The sequence below is a fragment of the Melanotaenia boesemani genome, chromosome 19 (genome assembly GCF_017639745.1).
Source record: "Melanotaenia boesemani isolate fMelBoe1 chromosome 19, fMelBoe1.pri, whole genome shotgun sequence".
NCBI classification, from domain to species: domain Eukaryota; kingdom Metazoa; phylum Chordata; class Actinopteri; order Atheriniformes; family Melanotaeniidae; genus Melanotaenia; species Melanotaenia boesemani.
The window spans coordinates 18,507,054-18,524,246 of NC_055700.1; the positions used below are offsets into that span (position 1 = coordinate 18,507,054).

The window sequence follows — 17,193 nt, forward strand, 5'->3', positions numbered from 1 at the left end:
TTTGATGTGTTGCTACAAATACAGCCCTGGCTAGCATGGGAGTGCTTATTCATCACTGGCCTTAGAAATTCCAGATTCAGATATCATGTTAAGATGTTGCATATTATTAACAGCAGCTTGGAATCATCTGGTGTAAACGGTGATGGTGCAAACTGTGATGGTGGTACTGCTGTGCAGTTGAATACAAGGAACTAATTAAAAGCATGTTTTGACAGAGGAATGAACTAGGATGAAGAGGAGCTTTGGAATCAGTGGAAAACTCAAGTTGGAGCACTCAGAACTAACTGTAAATCTGTGGCGGAGGCTTGGGACATTGCTGGAAGCTGGTTGTGTTATGGTGAGAGAGATCCTGGGATCTGGAAGCAGAATGTCTGGGAAATTAGGCTGCAAACTTTAAAAATCTACCAACATTGGGAAAGGGAGGTATACTTAAACAGAATACTCATGGGATAGTAAATGAAAATCAAAAGGCTGGAGCTATAACCGAATGGAGGTCTCAGGACTGATCATTTAAGTAGGGCTTGACTGCGGAAGTGTTTGCAGGTGGAGCTGTGCTTAGGCTCAGGAGCACACATGTCCACTCAGGCCAAAAAGCATACAGCCAAGAAGGAGTACAAAGAACAGCAGCCGGTTGGTAGAATAAGAGGGCATGACAAAGACGGAGCTGACTTTGCGTAGACCATTGTATTGTTGTTAAACATTCAATACAAATGTAACTAAATCTTACTCGATGACTCCTATTGGGCATTTTTTAAACTACAGGTTTCTTCAGACGTGTCCATTTGGTGTCCTCTCTGCAGGGTGAAAACAGGGCCCTGGCACCTCCATCCATGATTATATTAGGTTTCATCAGCACTACAAAAACCGTCTTCAGGATTAAAGATAATGCAATAAGCCATAAAGTACCACCCAGAAGTTTGGATGGGAGGATCTGTGTAAACTTGACTGGTACTATTAGGCTTAATCTTTTCTAAAAAAAAAAAAAGGTGGTATTATCAATAATGAAATTTAATTTCTTTAAATGGTTTTCCTACTGATAATTAAATATTATATACAATATTAGGCATATTTCTGTTACGCTGGCTTACAATTACAATATTCCTCTATCTGGAGCTGCTTTTGTACATTCCCCGAAATGAGATGTACAACAGTTTAGAGCTGCTCTCAGAGGTAGAGCAGAGAACTGAAATGTGTCCAACCTTTTACACCGAACTTTCTGCAGAAACTTTCTATGATTGATGCTAGTAAAATCTCCACATGACATGTTGGCAATTTTGGATAATATTGCTGTCATGTGTTTTTGTGTTGGCTAGAGTTCATCATTTCTGCTGATTTCAAGAAACTGTGAGGATCACCATCAACTGGATCTCTGGTCAGCCTCGTTGGACACAAGGACTGGACCTTCAGTTTTTTTTCCAGGAGTCAATAAGAACTGACCTGTATATATAATACATGTTTATAGTCCAGGTTCTAATGCAAAATTATCTAATTAGATTCATTCAAAGTAAATCAATCCTTTCAAACTGGAAAATAACATAATTTGTTTACAGGTGAGTAACCACAGAAATGTCCCACACATTGTTCTGATGCATAATTCAGCATGTATGAATACAAGTTATTATTTAACCTATTTCAAAGTGGGTTACATGTGAAAATACAATCACATTTAACAGGTATTTTATATTCAAAATGATCTGTCACTTCAGATTGACAAACAGTTTGAATGAATTATTTTCCTTAGTTAGGTGACTTGCTTATCTACAGCGTGTTTTCATGATGACTGCATATGTTCTTTATAATTAGTTATATTATTAGCTTTCTATTTAGTTCCCTAGACTGTTTCTGCATAATCATGTACTCCCACACTCGCTGTGTTTGTTCACACTCCAGTTTACATTAAAATCTGAGATTTACATCAAACTGAATAGTGATTAAAACGACAATAACTTTTGTCATGTGAGCAAAAGAATTCCATAATACTATTATTAATGGTTAGTAAATAGTTTTAATGTGGGCAAAAACAAATACTTTTGTTTTTCTTTTAAAAAAACAAACATTCATGAAAGGGAAAGTGTTTTTATTAACTGCATTCCATGTCAGTCTCTTTACTACTCTCACACTAGAGCATCCAGTTTAAAAATACTGTGTATTCACACCCCTCTTCAAACATGATTGGTGACGCCCCCTAAAAAGCTGTAATAATGCTTAACTATATCTAAACCACAGTCTTGGCAAGAGAACAGTTTTGCATACAAGCTACACAACCACATAAATCTGGTTTCTCTGCAAGGTTTAAATAGACGTACTGAGGCAAAAAAAAAAAACTGGAAGGTGGGAGTTTTGATCAGATTGAAGTTTCTGTAAAATGATTCACTGAGGCTTGCCAATTAATCTAAAATGACTGCATCGTCTTTTATCAATTTGTCACACATGTATGCTCATTGGCACAGCATGCACACACGCACCAAAAACATTAGCACACATACAATGCCATGTGCACATTGTCCTGAAGATGATTAATGCAGATGCCTTATTAAACCGTTTAATCACTTAAACTTTTATCTAGCTCTTCTCTACTCTTAATATGTGTACAATACACAGACTGATATATAGCAGAATTAATCTGTTACTCAGCAACAGAAACCTGTCATTAGATAAAGTGTAATTTATTTAGACTTTAATCAAGCTTAATCTCCCCCATAGATAACTGGATAATGAACATTTGCCACCGGTCTGTTGTTGTTGTGGATGCAGTGGTTGTAAACAACTACTCAGCAATATCCCTGATTAAGGAATGAAAAAGAAAAACAAAAGAAATGTCTTTTTGAATGTCATGATTTGGATTCTTTCTAAAATTTTTCCCAACACATCAGCTCAAATTTTGTCATTGCTTTGGCTGTGCCACTGACGGACATTTACAGTACAGGCTACAGCAGTGTAAGATATCGTGGTGGACACTGGGACATTTTCAGTGTCAACATATGACACAAGAAATGCTTCTTTGGCTGTGAGGGAAAGCGACATTTGTTCAAATTCCCAAAGGAAATAACAGCTAGACAACAATGGATGGGCTGTGTTTTTAAGAGCCAGCCACATAGTTGTGCCAACGTTTGTATTTGTGACCGGCACATCACCGAAGACTGCTGGATGAATAGGGGCCGGTACAACGAGAGATTTGCAACCAGGCTTTAGCTGAAAGGAGCGTCTGTTCCTACAATCAAGGACCGCGTTTCTGATCCTGAGCCACAAATTGAAAGTGAAACAGAATAAGTTGTCTGTTTTGGTTTGATAGTTAGAGTGTAAGCAACAGTCAGACTGAAGGAATTAACCCATACTTACTTTACCTGATCGCTACCAGCAGGTAACACACATGTAATGACCAGAAAGTTAGCGATCAACACTGCAGATGGAATTGTTACAAATCTAACAACCAGGCTAAAAACACCCAGATGATTAGTCTTGTGAAACAATAGATGTACATGGTGTTACACAAGGACTCCGGGGAGACAAGGGAACGTTAACAAGGTTTATTCAGTGACTGGTATTCTGAAGAGAAACATACAGTTACCGATACAGGGTGAGGAATCTGGGAACGTAGAGGGAGTGAGTCCATTAGGTGTGTGGTTTAAGGTCCGACAAGGTGTAACTGAGATGGTGGAGTATATAAGGGCTGGAGAGTCAATGGGGAACAGGTGTGGCAGGTTGACTTGATTATGATGAGCGGATCTGGAACTGGTGTGGAGGATCAGGGAAGTGAGGAGTGAATGGAGGAGCGGCAGGACAGACTGTAACACATGGTGTGGCTAGCAATACAGCTAACCATGTGTAACAATGCATAAAAGTGTTAGCAAATAGCATCATTACCTGTATTTCTTGACAGCAGCCGTTTTCCACCAGTGTTAGCATTGTGGTACATTTGCCACATGTACACTTATTAACAGGGGCATGTACAAATAAATAAGGCGAGTGAGGGATTATGACGTCAATATGTTGGACTACAGCTGGTAAGTATAGTATTTACTAAACCGATGTGTCCTGCTGCATTCGTTGCTGTGGGTTGAGTTTTTCACTCTCGTTTTTGGGGTCAGATTCGACAAACATGTATGGCTGAATGTTTTGTGTTGACGTTGTTTACTGAGTATTTATATTACTTTGGTTTGTTTACGAGTTCTGCCGGTGTTTCTATGATGAAAACAGTGTGTGCTCCCAACAACTACTCACAGCAAATCAGAGGCAGCTCGTATTGGGGAGAGGCGGGGCTCAGGGCAGAAGAGTCTCATTTTGCTTGTTTCTGGTAGAGGTTGATCTGAGGGCCTACAGAGAGGATTGATATAAATAAATAAAGGGATTTTGTGAAAACATGCTGAATTGATTCCTGCTCTTGTGTACTCACATATTAAAATAAATTAGCTTGAAATAAGCATAACAGAGCCACTTTAAACTGAGGCAAACTAGTAGTCCTTTTAGGCATCATCACAAACTTGTTTCTTTGAGTCCTTTTTGTAAACTATTCACACTTTCAAGCTAAATTAAGAATTATGGAACTCATTCTACACTTGGAGGCTGTCAACACAAATTACAATGCACATTTTTTTCAAGCTTTCACTAGATCTAAGACTAGATGTAATCATGTCTCTGGGCTGCAGGCATTTTTTCAAAGCCAGGTTTTTGTTCTGATATGCACCGACACCTGTATCCCCTACCAGAACATACCAAATTAATTTAATTTTCCACAGGTGGGGATCTAATAAAGGTGTTGCGATAAGTCACAAATATGTTTTTGAGCTAAATTTCAAATGTCACATAAAAAAGTTTGAATATTAGTTTTACTTTAATATTTTAGTTTCTTCTTTTTATTTGATTTGCAAAAGGAATCCAAAAGTCTGTATCTGTGACTATGAGACACTCTTAGATGAATGAAAATTTCAAAAGGTTTTATATAAATTGCAAAACAAGAAAACATGAAAAAAGTGATGGGGTCTGAATATTTTCTAAATGCATGGTAAGTGCAAATGGAAAGACAAAGTTCAGTAGTGTACTCAACTGTGAAATAGACTTCAAATTGCATATAATTACTGCATAATGAGCTCAATACATTCTAAGTCTCCCACAATCATATTGAATTAATTAAAGTTTTAATTACTAACCCACTATAAGGCATTGCACAAAAGAGAGAAGTTTTGCTTTGTGTTGGGGTCTCAGCCAGAAAACATTAATATATATATATATATATATATATATGATGCAGTGCTGTTGGAAGGATCAGAGTTCACAGGTGGCCTGCTAAGGCTTGGACTTGAATAGAAATCACTTCAGTTTCGTTGAAAGGTATTATATAGAACAGAAGAAGATATTGTACTGTAACGAGAAAATAATCAAGATCCCTTTTAATAGTTCTTTGAAGAACTTTACGTTTAATTCCCTCAAATATTTCTTGGGAGTTGAAATAGCACAACAAATTAATTTGTTAGGAAGGTAAACTGGTTAGGAATATAAAGAAAGAAATTGAGTAAGGGTAAGCATCCTCGTCTTAGTAAGAGCCACCTGCAAAAGACCAAGGCCACTGGTGGTTTTGCCCTCCCTAATTTATGTTTCTATTATTGGGTCGTAAATGTTTGCTGTTTGGGACTATCTGCATTATTTTATAAATGTGTTGTGTGTGTTGTGTGTTGCTAATTCTGCAAAACAACAGCAGTAGGAAGGAAAAATGTGGATAGATGAGAAATAGAAAAGGAGAGAAAAAAAAGGTAGAAAACAAACTACAACCGCAATCAAACCAAACAGAGAAACTAAACAGCTGCTACACCTGTAAAGAAACAGTAAACATCCTAAAGGCTTCTAAGAAAGCACAACAGACAATCAACAGGAACACCTGCAGGAAGAAAAAACATTAACAGCAATGAACACAAGAGCAACAAGTATATGTGTGTGGGTGTGTGTCTGCGTGTGTGTGTGTGTGCAGGGGTGTGTGTGTGTGTAGGTGTGTATACTAATCATTAGAATGAGTTGTGTTGAGAGATCTTGCAAATGCAACCGTGCCCCCCGCAAGAATCAGAGGCAGACTGAGAGGGACCCAAGCCCTGGGCAACCATCAGCAGAACAGAACAGAACCGAGAGCCCACCACATGAACAGCCAGAAGGAGGCAGAGGAAGGCTGCAGCCAGCTCCCACACTCAGTTCTACACATGAGGTTTTAGAGTCACTTCCTCACTGTCATAGTGTAACAGAGCTATTTAACTTTGTCTGTGATCTGCATTAGTCTCTCCAGACCATAAACCCTTGATAAACCTAGCTCACCTCATTACATGACTCCCCAAAGTACCTGTAGAGAGGTTTAAATTATTGATGTCTTCCATTGTTGTATTTTTCAGTATAGCTTGAGCAATCCATTACTTCTTGTTACCATTGTCTCATTTTTATTTTAGCCTGGTATTTCAGTTGTCTTCTTGGATCCTTCTACTTGATGTAACTTCGTTTTGGGTACTAATGTAAGGGTGGTGAAATTGTCTTCTGTCTCAGGTTATTTACCATGACAGTTCCCAGTTCTGTTTACACTGTAGATTTATCCTTTTACTTTGAGGTGAATTTGTGCATTCTCTAAATCATATATAATAGAGCCCCTTCTTTCTTTCTTTCTGCTTGTTTTCAGAGTGACAATGAAAGGCCAAGAATTTGTTTATTTGTTAAAAACTCACTGTGGCTTATCTTTAGGTCTGGAACGAGAAATGGAGACAAAGTCATACATCACATGGTTTATAAAGATTTCTGGGCATATCTGGCTCATAGGATCATCTGAGAAAGACTCAGAGCACGCTTTTTAAAAATCTTATCTGGTTCAGGAAAATGTGGGATCTCCCTGGCTGAGCTTCTAAACAAACATTTCTTCTTTTGGGAGAGGAATGTTTGACTATAGCTTGCTTCTATTTAATCCAAGTCCCAGATAAGTGTTAGTAATGAATGGGTTGATGTACCAGAATGAAAAACAACAGATTCAGTAATTATACATATACAACTAACCAAACACTGTCTAACCACAGAATCCATAGTTTCAATAGTTTGAGGGAAGCCTGGATTTTTCTGCCTGTGGTGGTAACCAGATTGTGCTTCATGATGTGACTTAACTTGGTATGGCACAAACTGGGTGTAGAATTCTTATGGGTTAATAAGTTTTCAGTAATCCTAACTCTTCTGTGTTTTTTTTCCCTTTTTGCCATTTTATCACTACTGATGCTACTGTGAAGCACTTTGGTCAACTGTTGTTTTTAAATGTGCTAAATAAATAAATATGACATTGACTTTCTAACATACTTACAAATGTTCTTATTCATTACTAACAGAGATGATATTTATGAAAAGTGAATTGCCATTAAGGTATTAAAACTGACCTTAATTTATTATTTTAACAACAATGTCATTGATAAGATCCAGGTTTATTTTTTCCCTGAAGAACACTGTTGCTGACATTTATATGTAAAATTACTGTCACTTCATTTTTTTTCACTACATGACACTTCCTTTTAGACATTAATTAATAAGAAATCTCTTGGGTTTCTTTTGTTTTGTTTTTCAATGCCTCAGTGTATTATAAGTATTCTACCATTTTAAATAATTTAAATAAAAAAAAAAAGGGATGAGAAAAGTTGTTCTGTTTGATTGTATATACCTCATCAAAATAATGAGGCCCCTGGTGAACAAAAATCAATAAAACAGAAACAATTGCCTTGCTTCCTAATTATGGGACTATTTGCTTTTCATTGGCTTGTAACGTGGACTGAAATCTTATTGAAAATATGCAGAGGTGTCATTTTAAAGCTAACAAGAGAATCATAAATACTAAAACGATGGCGAGTTAGTGATTTAATTGCAGCTGAACTTCTTTCCTGCATAACAATATACAAAACGTACAGAGCAAGTTTTTGTCTTTTTTATATGTGTATGTGATAAATTCTTTGATTTTGGAAGAAAACGTAAAACAACAAAAGATTATAAAGTGAGACATTTGTCAGTGAAAGGGAGCAATGTCAGCTGTGCAATGTGAAAGAAAATAAATACACTAAATATATTAAAGTACTGTATGTCAACCCTTTTGCTAACTTAACTGGATATAAATTAATGGTTGACAAACTGATAAAATGATGAATGTGAAGTTTTCAGTTTCACATTCTTTATGGTCTTTTGTCAGAGGACAAAATAAATTTTCATTCTGTTTTTGCTGTGCCAAAGCATTAGAAATATATCAGACGTGCTATGAAGAATTCTCCCTTTCTGTGAATTTGTAGAGCCCATAGGGAACATTGAATGTGAAGACTGAGTCTAAAGATTGTTAAGAAGAGGTTATGCATGAATTGGGAAAAAAAAAGTCTATTACATAAAAAAGAAAGAAAAACAAAACTAAACAAAAGCCATTCCTGCTCAGGGACAATAATTACAGTTGACTTTGTGATATCCTCAAAAGTTTAAAAATAGCTTTGCCCTCCAGCAAAGATAGATATCCTCAGCTTTCCCGGAAATTAGATTGCACCGCTGCCAACTGCCCACTTCTTTATTCTCGTTGTTCATACTCTTTAGTGCTGTGGTTAGTGCCAGCAACAGTAAACAGAGCAGTTGCTGAGAAACACTATTGTTAATGAGCTGCCTATTTACCTTAGTCATTTACCTTAACCCTATTTGGGACTGTTTAAAGAAAAGGAGAATAGTCTGTGCACTTTGTGGCAACTAAACTGGATGATTCCTGAAACACCAATCATTTAAAATTGTTAAACAGGTGAATAGTGTGTGTGTGTGTGTGTGTGTGTGTGTGTGTGTGTGTGGGGAGTGGGGGCATATGTTGGTGAATACAATTGCTAGAGATATTTTGTTAGGAAGTACACAGCACTGTGGGGACATTTGGTATTATGAGGACAGGGCTGAAGTCTTGGAATAAATACATAAATAAAAAATATTTGAGGTCTCTTAAAGAGATTTTAAAGGACTACATTTGAAATTTACAGCAATGTTTGCATAATTCATGAAACCCTGACTTTTGCGTGTTTTTTATGTATTGAAATGGTGCCCCAAGAAATTGGTCTCCATAATACTACTTAATTGCAATTGGAAATGTAGCCCTTGCATTTTACCCATCTGTAGAGAACAGTGGACTGTCATGTTTTAGTACCCAGAGAGAGAAAGGGGGAGTTAAGAGGCCCACAGAGTTGGTCTCCTAAGTCCACCTCTATAACAACTAGGCCACCACCGGTGTTGCCAACTTTGCGACTTTGTCACTATATTTAGCAACTTCTCAGACCCCCTTTTTTTGTCAAAAAAGCAACTAGCAACAAATCTAGTGACTTTTTCTGGTGTTATTGGAGACTTTTAATCATGATCAATCAAATATTTACACACAAAATGTCCTTTTTCTTTAAAAGAAGGTCTACTGCCTTATGAAGAAAATGCAGTTAATTTTGGTTTTTAAACACTAAATCAGGGGTCTGCAACATCAGGAGCAGCAAGTGGCTCTCTGGACTTTCCAAAAAAGCTTTTAATAAATGGCAAAACATGCTAAAGAACTAGCTGATGTTTTTAAATACAGATATAATAACAAATGCAGGTTAAAAGTCTTTTACATGGAATAATTCCATTGAATTTCCAAAACAGAATGACAACAAAAGTACCTGTACTTTTTTTTGGTAAAGGTTGCTGACCCCTAAACTAAACAAATAAACGGATATAGCAGCAATTTTGTTTTTAAACAACAACAGTTAAAATATTTCTTAATATATATAAAATCAAATATTTATGACAAAGAAGGAGGACATTTTCAGGATTTATTAGCTAAAAAGTAAAAAGTCAGCAGGATGAATTTAAAGCTGTGAAGCTGCTTCCTTCTAAACACAGAAGGAACAATATGATATATATATATATATATATATATATATATATATATATATATATATATATATATATATATATGATAAATATCAGCCATCAGGTGACCAGAAAGAAAGCAGGATTAGAATCTCACAGCTTCTAGATGGTGAGGAGAGATAAATATTCACAATATGCACAATAACATCTGCACATGCACCTTTAGTGGTTCATTATCAAGTTCTTGCCCATAAATTCTCTAACTTTGCATTTTGCATCTAACTTTGCTTGACCGTTTAGCTTAACTTCTTGCGCCTACTGGGAGTTAATGGGTTTTACAGGGGTAATGTCAGGTCTGTAAATGTAACTATTAACATGTGTGGTATCCATAGAAAGTCCAGAATCTCAGCTAACAGCTCAGTAAAACCATTTCTATGACCACCAAACACAGAGTTTAAGACAACAAACAAAAGACCAGGTAAAACAAAGTGCAAAAAAATCTGTAATCACAAATTATGTTTCCCTGTGTCCACCCAACAGCATGAACATTGACAAACATCACCTCTACTGAAAGCACACATCTCACAGATTCCAAAAATGTAAGTGTAATCTCGCTATGACCAAGATTTGTGAGCCCACGGCAAAAGAAGGCCCAACTTATGCTTCACCTTCGTAAAACATAAAATGCTTACTTTTGCTGCCTTGCCTCAAAACTTAAATCCACCAGGATCTCATTGTCTTTTGGGAGCAGTTTCCTTTTCAAAAATCACAATTTTTTTTGCTTGTTTGTATGGATTATGACGGACAAAAGGAACTGTCGTTATTTTTCTTTTTTCTTGCCAGACAGAAAACAATTAAATCAGACACACTGCAACAGCAGGACAGCAGGACAAGACATAGAGGAAGAGACATGGACTGCAAGCCTCTGCATGTGGCCACTGAGCAAAAAGTTTGAAGAAAAAAAAAAGAAACCTGTGTCAACCCACGTTAAAAAATGCAATAAGAATGCGTTCACATGCCCAGCCCTAATATTTATGTATATATATATATACACACACATATATACAGCTCCACTGTGGCTTGACTGAAAGAAGCAAGCATGCCAAATGTTTCCTCTATGATCTCATAATCTTCAGCCATGCCCCAGCCTTGTAGTGTTTGTTTTTCTAAACTTGAGCCTTTCCTGGTTTTTGGACTTATTACTGTCTTTTCACATTTTATAAGGATTCTGGACCAAGTTTGTTTTCTCTGGTTGGATGGATAAAAGCACTGGGCCTTCAAGATTGGCTGACTGAGTCAAAGTATTGACCTGCGGTCTTCTTGAGTATAAAGCTGGATTTATGTTTGCGCGACGTCTGAGTGTGGTCGTTTACAGCGTTGACGCCGGTGAGTTTGCGTTTGCACTCAAGCGTAGAGGTTACGTGTCGTTTTGGTGTCGTGTTGCAGTTTTTCCTCCTAATCTGAAGGTAGCAGCAGGGGTGGTATTGACTGGTAAACTCACCAGGTCAGAGTTCTTTTGATGGTTCACTTCAGTATTTTCTGTTTTAAAACAACAATGGCATCCAGTATGGTTAAGTGTCTTTATTAGCTTGTGGAAGATAACAAAGAAATAATTTGATCAGCCTCTCATCAACTTGATCCACTGGTTAATGTTTTTAAACACGGGTTACCACACAAATTCAGCGAGAGATCCAGACATCTGGCAACACATAATCCCAAACTGACCAATCACAAGAGAGTACCTCCGCATAACTGTCTGCACGCCAGGTCTTGGAGAGGTGCGCGTCAAGCCTCTGTGGAGCTACGGCGAGCCTATGGCGGTTACGCAAACGCAGCACAACCATAAAACCGCCTATAAAGACCTCAACATACACGCTGGTAGGTTTCAACACTTCTGAAATTCTATACTCCAAATCATTCAAGGATACTCACCTGTTTTTCTCACTTCCACAGAGGAGCCAGCTGCCCGAGCCAGTCATTGCTTCTTTGAACACCTGATTAAGTTGCAATAAAATCATATCTAAATATTTAGTACAGTTCTGTTAACAGGTCAGGCTCAGCAGGGGTGAACTGAGAACATCCAGGTTGGTACATTTCCATTTATCCACAGGATTTGCTGATCAGTCACTGATCAGAGCCTAAAAAGCTACAACGTGGATTGGGACTGAGCCTTTTACCACAGTATGGTGATGGTCTAGTGTGTTATCAGATGGGACTAATAACTTAGGGTAACTTTTGTATATTTTAGTTTTGTTATAGACTACCAGAATTATAAGAGTTGAATCCCTATGTTTTGTATTGTGAGTCAGTTTAGTGATTAGCAGTTTGTAGAGCTAAGACATGTTAGCCTGAAGCAGGATGTAAATAGCTGTCATGAGTAAAGGCAGAGGTGAGGAGCCAAATGCAGGCTGACAAGGTAGAAGGCAAAAGAAACTGTCCAGCTGAAAGAGCTCTGGAGGGCACCCTGGAGGCCGCACAGACAGGAGACTGTGCTCTGGATCTCTGGAGGATGGCCCAGAGACCATGACAGGAGGAGCTGGATCTCAGAAGAGCGGACGGGAGACCGTAATGACAGAAAACAGTAACCACAGGAGACAGAGGAGCGTCTGGTCCAGGGACCCCCTCTGAGACAGGAGCCAAGAGCGGAGGAGGAGTGACCTCCTCGGAGACAGTAGGATATATATATATATATAATATATAATATAGATATTATGCATATATAACGATCCTTTGTGAATATTTAATTCATGACCTGTATTAGATTTTATATAGCACCTTATCATGGCACCCAAAGCGCTTTACATTGTACATCCACTATTCATTCACACACTGATGGTGGAAGCTGCCATGCAAGGCGCTCAACCACAACCCTTCAGGAGCAATTAGGGGTTTGGTGTCTTTCTCAGGGACACCTTGACATGAGCTCGACAGCTGGGAATCGAACCAGCAACCCTTAGGCTGCAGGATGACTACTCTACCCACTGAGCCATGCTGCCCCCTGAGTATGAAATGTATGGGTAGAGCAATTCAGCACTGGGCTCAGAGACAGAGTATCTACAGGCGCTCAGTCATTTATCTAATGGGTCATTTATCTCATTTATCTTATGGGGCTAGGACGGACCCCCTACAGAGGTTGGTTGGACTTACACTCAACCGATTATAACTGGCTAATTATCACTGACGTGCGCAGGCCATCCACTGCTCAATAGATATGGATGTGCTTTTCACTGTTGGAGCAAAGGTGGTTGACATTTCTGACATTGTGGTTACATCAAGTTCCTGCTTATCAGTCGCTATGTACTGGAAGAGTTCTAGCTGAAGGACACGCTGAGTCAGATAAATTCTACATTAAAAACATGTTTTAAAAAATCCATAGAAGACCTAAAACAGTTCAGAATATATCCAATTAATAAAGTTGCAATTTATTCATGTTTTGATAATGACTTTTATTTTTTCAGAAGTCTGCTGAGATGGGCCTGAGAAGGTGGTGCCTCAGGGTATATACTGTTTCGGAGGTGCTTCCAAGCAGACCAATTCTGCACATAGGGAAGTTGTAAACTGTGGTGTACTGAATGTTACAATAAATGGAAAAGTGGTTTTCCACTACCCCATGCCTGTAAATGGTCCTTTTCTTATTTTGCTCACACATTGTCTTGCCACAACATCTAAACACCAACCTAAGTCAACCGACTTTTGCAAGAATAAAATCCCTGCAACAGCTCAGAGCTGCAGCAAGTCTGTTCGGTCTGTCTCCTCCATGCAGCTGCTGTTGCTCCATCTAACATTTCCAGAAAAACACTACAGAGGGTTGACTGATAAATTTGGTAAAATTGATCCATTTTGACTAAATATTCTCAGATTTGGCAGAATTAGACATGCTAAAATAAAATTCTCCGTTATCACAAAGGAAAACCTACAGTAAGCTGGACAGTCACACTAGTCTGACTTGATTTTCACTCATCATAAACTTCCTCTGCTAAGGTCTGCACCATCACCATCCATATACCTTCTGATTATGATATGGTGAGCTAAAACATAAATATGCCAATTCTGTACAGTCAAGCAGTGCAATTACACAGTTACACATTCCAACCATCTACCACTGTAATCCGGATTCGTCAGCCAAGCTATGAAATGCTTAAACCACTTACCATATAAACCATATTGTTTCTTGCCATGTCGGAGCAGTGAGAACCTGAAATTGGGGTTTTTGACAGGGTTTTTAACACCGCAGCCCGTACATGACAGGAGCTGATGGCCAGAAATGGAGAGGAATTATTCTCAGCAACAAGACGACTATTTCAAGTCAAGTCACTATTTCAACGAATTCAGGATAAGTTTTGCTAGCACTTGTTATCAGCATTAGCATGGTTATCATTTACTAATAATTTTTTCACCACTTGTGTTACAGAATGAGGATGCAGTCCAGTCAACCTTGAGAAGGTGTTGAAGTTTTCCTTTGGAGCCTTAACCGTACCTCCGCTGGGATTTCCATACCCTCCACAAATTCAGTTCCTCCACGAAGACAACAAAATCTTTCCAGAGGCAAATACCTGCCTCATAATCCTCCGCCTACCTGTACATATTCGTTATGACATGTTCAAGAAATGTATGACAGAGGGAATTCTGCAGGCACTTGCTTTTGGTGTTGAGTGAACAGTCTGTCAAAGTTAGTTTGTTGGGCTACAAAGAGGACTCCTTAGATGAATCACTTTAAGTAATTGCGTTCAAATCCGTGTTTTGCACTTTCAGTGTGCTGATTTCTGTAATGTTTTACAGAGTTGCAGTATTTTAACAATGCTCTTACAATGTTTTTACAATTACAAACAATAAATTTGTTTGTAGAATTTTACTATGTTTACAAGTCTTGTGTTTGAGCATAAAATGTTGAACTGAACAAATAAATGGATTGTTTGAACCTTGACTTAAGTTTATTTAACTCATATGTCCACTGTGTTACGCGTACACCTGACTCTGCCATGGACACGCTCACTCCTGTCAGGCATCAGCGCAGTCAGTCCCCCGAGTACTGATTCATCACACCTATCGATTATCCACCTGGTTTCTTATACACCAGCTCCGCACTCACACCTCGTCAGACCTCGTATTAGCAATGCTGGATGGTGGAAATTGTCTGGACTACTGAGATTGATCCAACATGTGCCTCCATTGTAAGCCTCCTGTTGGTTCCCAAGTCTGTTATTAAAGATCTGATTGAACCTTACCTGTCTCTGAAAGGTCCTTCGTTACACACTGTTAAAATATATTTCTAATAGTCTTACCAATATACATTCTATAAGATTACGTCAGTAGTTAAGATGGCTTTTGTCATAACATTTGTGACAAAGATGTCACATTATAGCATCCCCATCTGACAACTATTTTTTTTTTTCATTTCAAAGAATGTTTCAAGTTATATTACAAAAGTTTAAAAATCCTGAATAAAGTAATGTTTCCTGGAATATTTTAAATATACAGAATTGTAAATTAGAAATTCTGAGCACAAAGGTCATTTTGACACAAGTCATTTTGTTTAACCGACGCAGAGCTGGGGAAGTGTCAAAAATTCCACTTTCTGCATATTTATCTTACAATATATCCGACCTACACCAGGATGCGAATGTTGCACTTTTAGTTCTTGAAAAGAAACTTTGTCAGCATTTCCGAAGAATGGAAATAAGAAGTAAAAGGGGAAGAAAAGTACCTGTACTTTTAACTCCAGCAATGCAACAGGCATTGGATCTGCTTGTCAGCAAACAGCAGGAATGTGGGATTCTTCCAGACAACACATACCTATTTGCAAGACCAGCCAGTCGGATTTGCTACCGTGGGTCTGATAGTCTTCGATACTTTGCCAAGGTAAGTGGTGCAAAAAGCCCCGGAAATCTTACTTCAACAAAACTGCGAAAACAAACAGGAACCTTGTCCCAGGTCCTTAAACTCACTAACACAGAGTTGGACCAGTTGGCAGATTTCCTGGGACATAAGAGTCCACAGACAGTTTTACAGAATTCCTGAGGGCACACTCCAACTTGCTAAAATCAGCAAGATTCATATGGCTCTGGAGCAGGGGCGTCTTTCAGAGTTCAAGGGCAAGTCCCTGGATGACATTGATCCAGAAGGTATGAAATATTTAATTGTTCCACTTAGAAACATATGCTTATTTGGACTTATTACTTTTGCATTATTCAAATATGTGGGGATCAGGTGATGCATTTGTCATGTTTGAGGTGAATTCACTCTGGCCCTCTCACACACATTCAGTCTTCTTTCACATACACACTTTTCCACTCACATTAATATTTTTCTCTCAAAAGTTAGGGATTTTGACATGGGGATGAAATATCTGACTGCATCTAAAATGCACTGACTTTTACAGGTGAACTTAATTTGACCTTCTGTAAGCTTTTGAGTGCACATGTCCACCTTTTAGTGTTTCAGTACAACATGCTGTTCTATGTCAAGGTGATTGACCACAAACATCACATATGTCTGATCCATGAATCCACCACTAAATGTTCTGGTTCAGTGGCAGTGCGTTTTGAAACAGTCCTCTTCATTATGCTTCATTTTTGTGCTTCATTTTGTATGTATGTGAAAGGAGAATGTATGTATGAGAGGGCCTGAATGAATTATAGCTTGTACAGTGACACATTCATTTTCCTCTCTCTCCTCTTCCTACCTTCCAGAGAAGGTGCACCTAGACAGCGACCAGGACAGAGATCCCGGGGCCCCATGTGACACTTGAGTCAGACTATGAGTCAGATTCACCAGGTAAGTGTTTGTTTTTTCCCCTTGTGTGATCCTACATCTAGTAGATTTTCATCTTTAAGCGCTTGATCAAAATCGCAATATCAATCATCATTATCTAATCCATTTGGAAATGAGTTATTACTATACATCGTCCATCATTTTTAGTGAGTCAAATCTTCATAAATAGAAGAATTATTTTGATACTTGATGAACAGTGGCACCATTTCAAACAAATATCCAATATGATGACATGCTAATTTATCCTTTTCCCTTAGAGCAACCAGTCACAACTGAGAGTGAGACAGCAGGGCCAGATGTGAACCAGATGAACAGAAACCTCTGAAAAGGTTAAAAGGTAAAGTCTTTTTAATCTTAACTTTTAAGATTGTCTGCTCAAAAATGTGAATAAATATAATGATAATTTTGTTTTGTGTGTTGGTCTGTAGAGCGACAACACATGATGTCCTTTATCACAACATGCCAGGTTCCTGGTAAAAGTGATTGTGAAAAGTGTATTAACTTGGAGAAAACAGCTCTTCGAAACAGAAATTGGCTGGCTGTAAAATTTTATGTAAAGAATCGCATTACAGCTTTGAA

The 17,193-nt window shown here is 38.1% G+C and overlaps 1 long non-coding RNA gene across 1 annotated transcript; it reads left to right on the forward strand.

Moving 5' to 3' along the window:
* The first annotated feature begins 15,352 nt into the window (after window positions 1-15,352).
* On the forward strand, window positions 15,353-16,923 carry LOC121629554. The gene is made up of 3 exons (XR_006008388.1): window positions 15,353-15,965; window positions 16,533-16,617; window positions 16,872-16,923. It is a non-coding gene; the product is annotated as an uncharacterized LOC121629554 (long non-coding RNA).
* The last annotated feature ends 270 nt before the right edge of the window (window positions 16,924-17,193 follow it).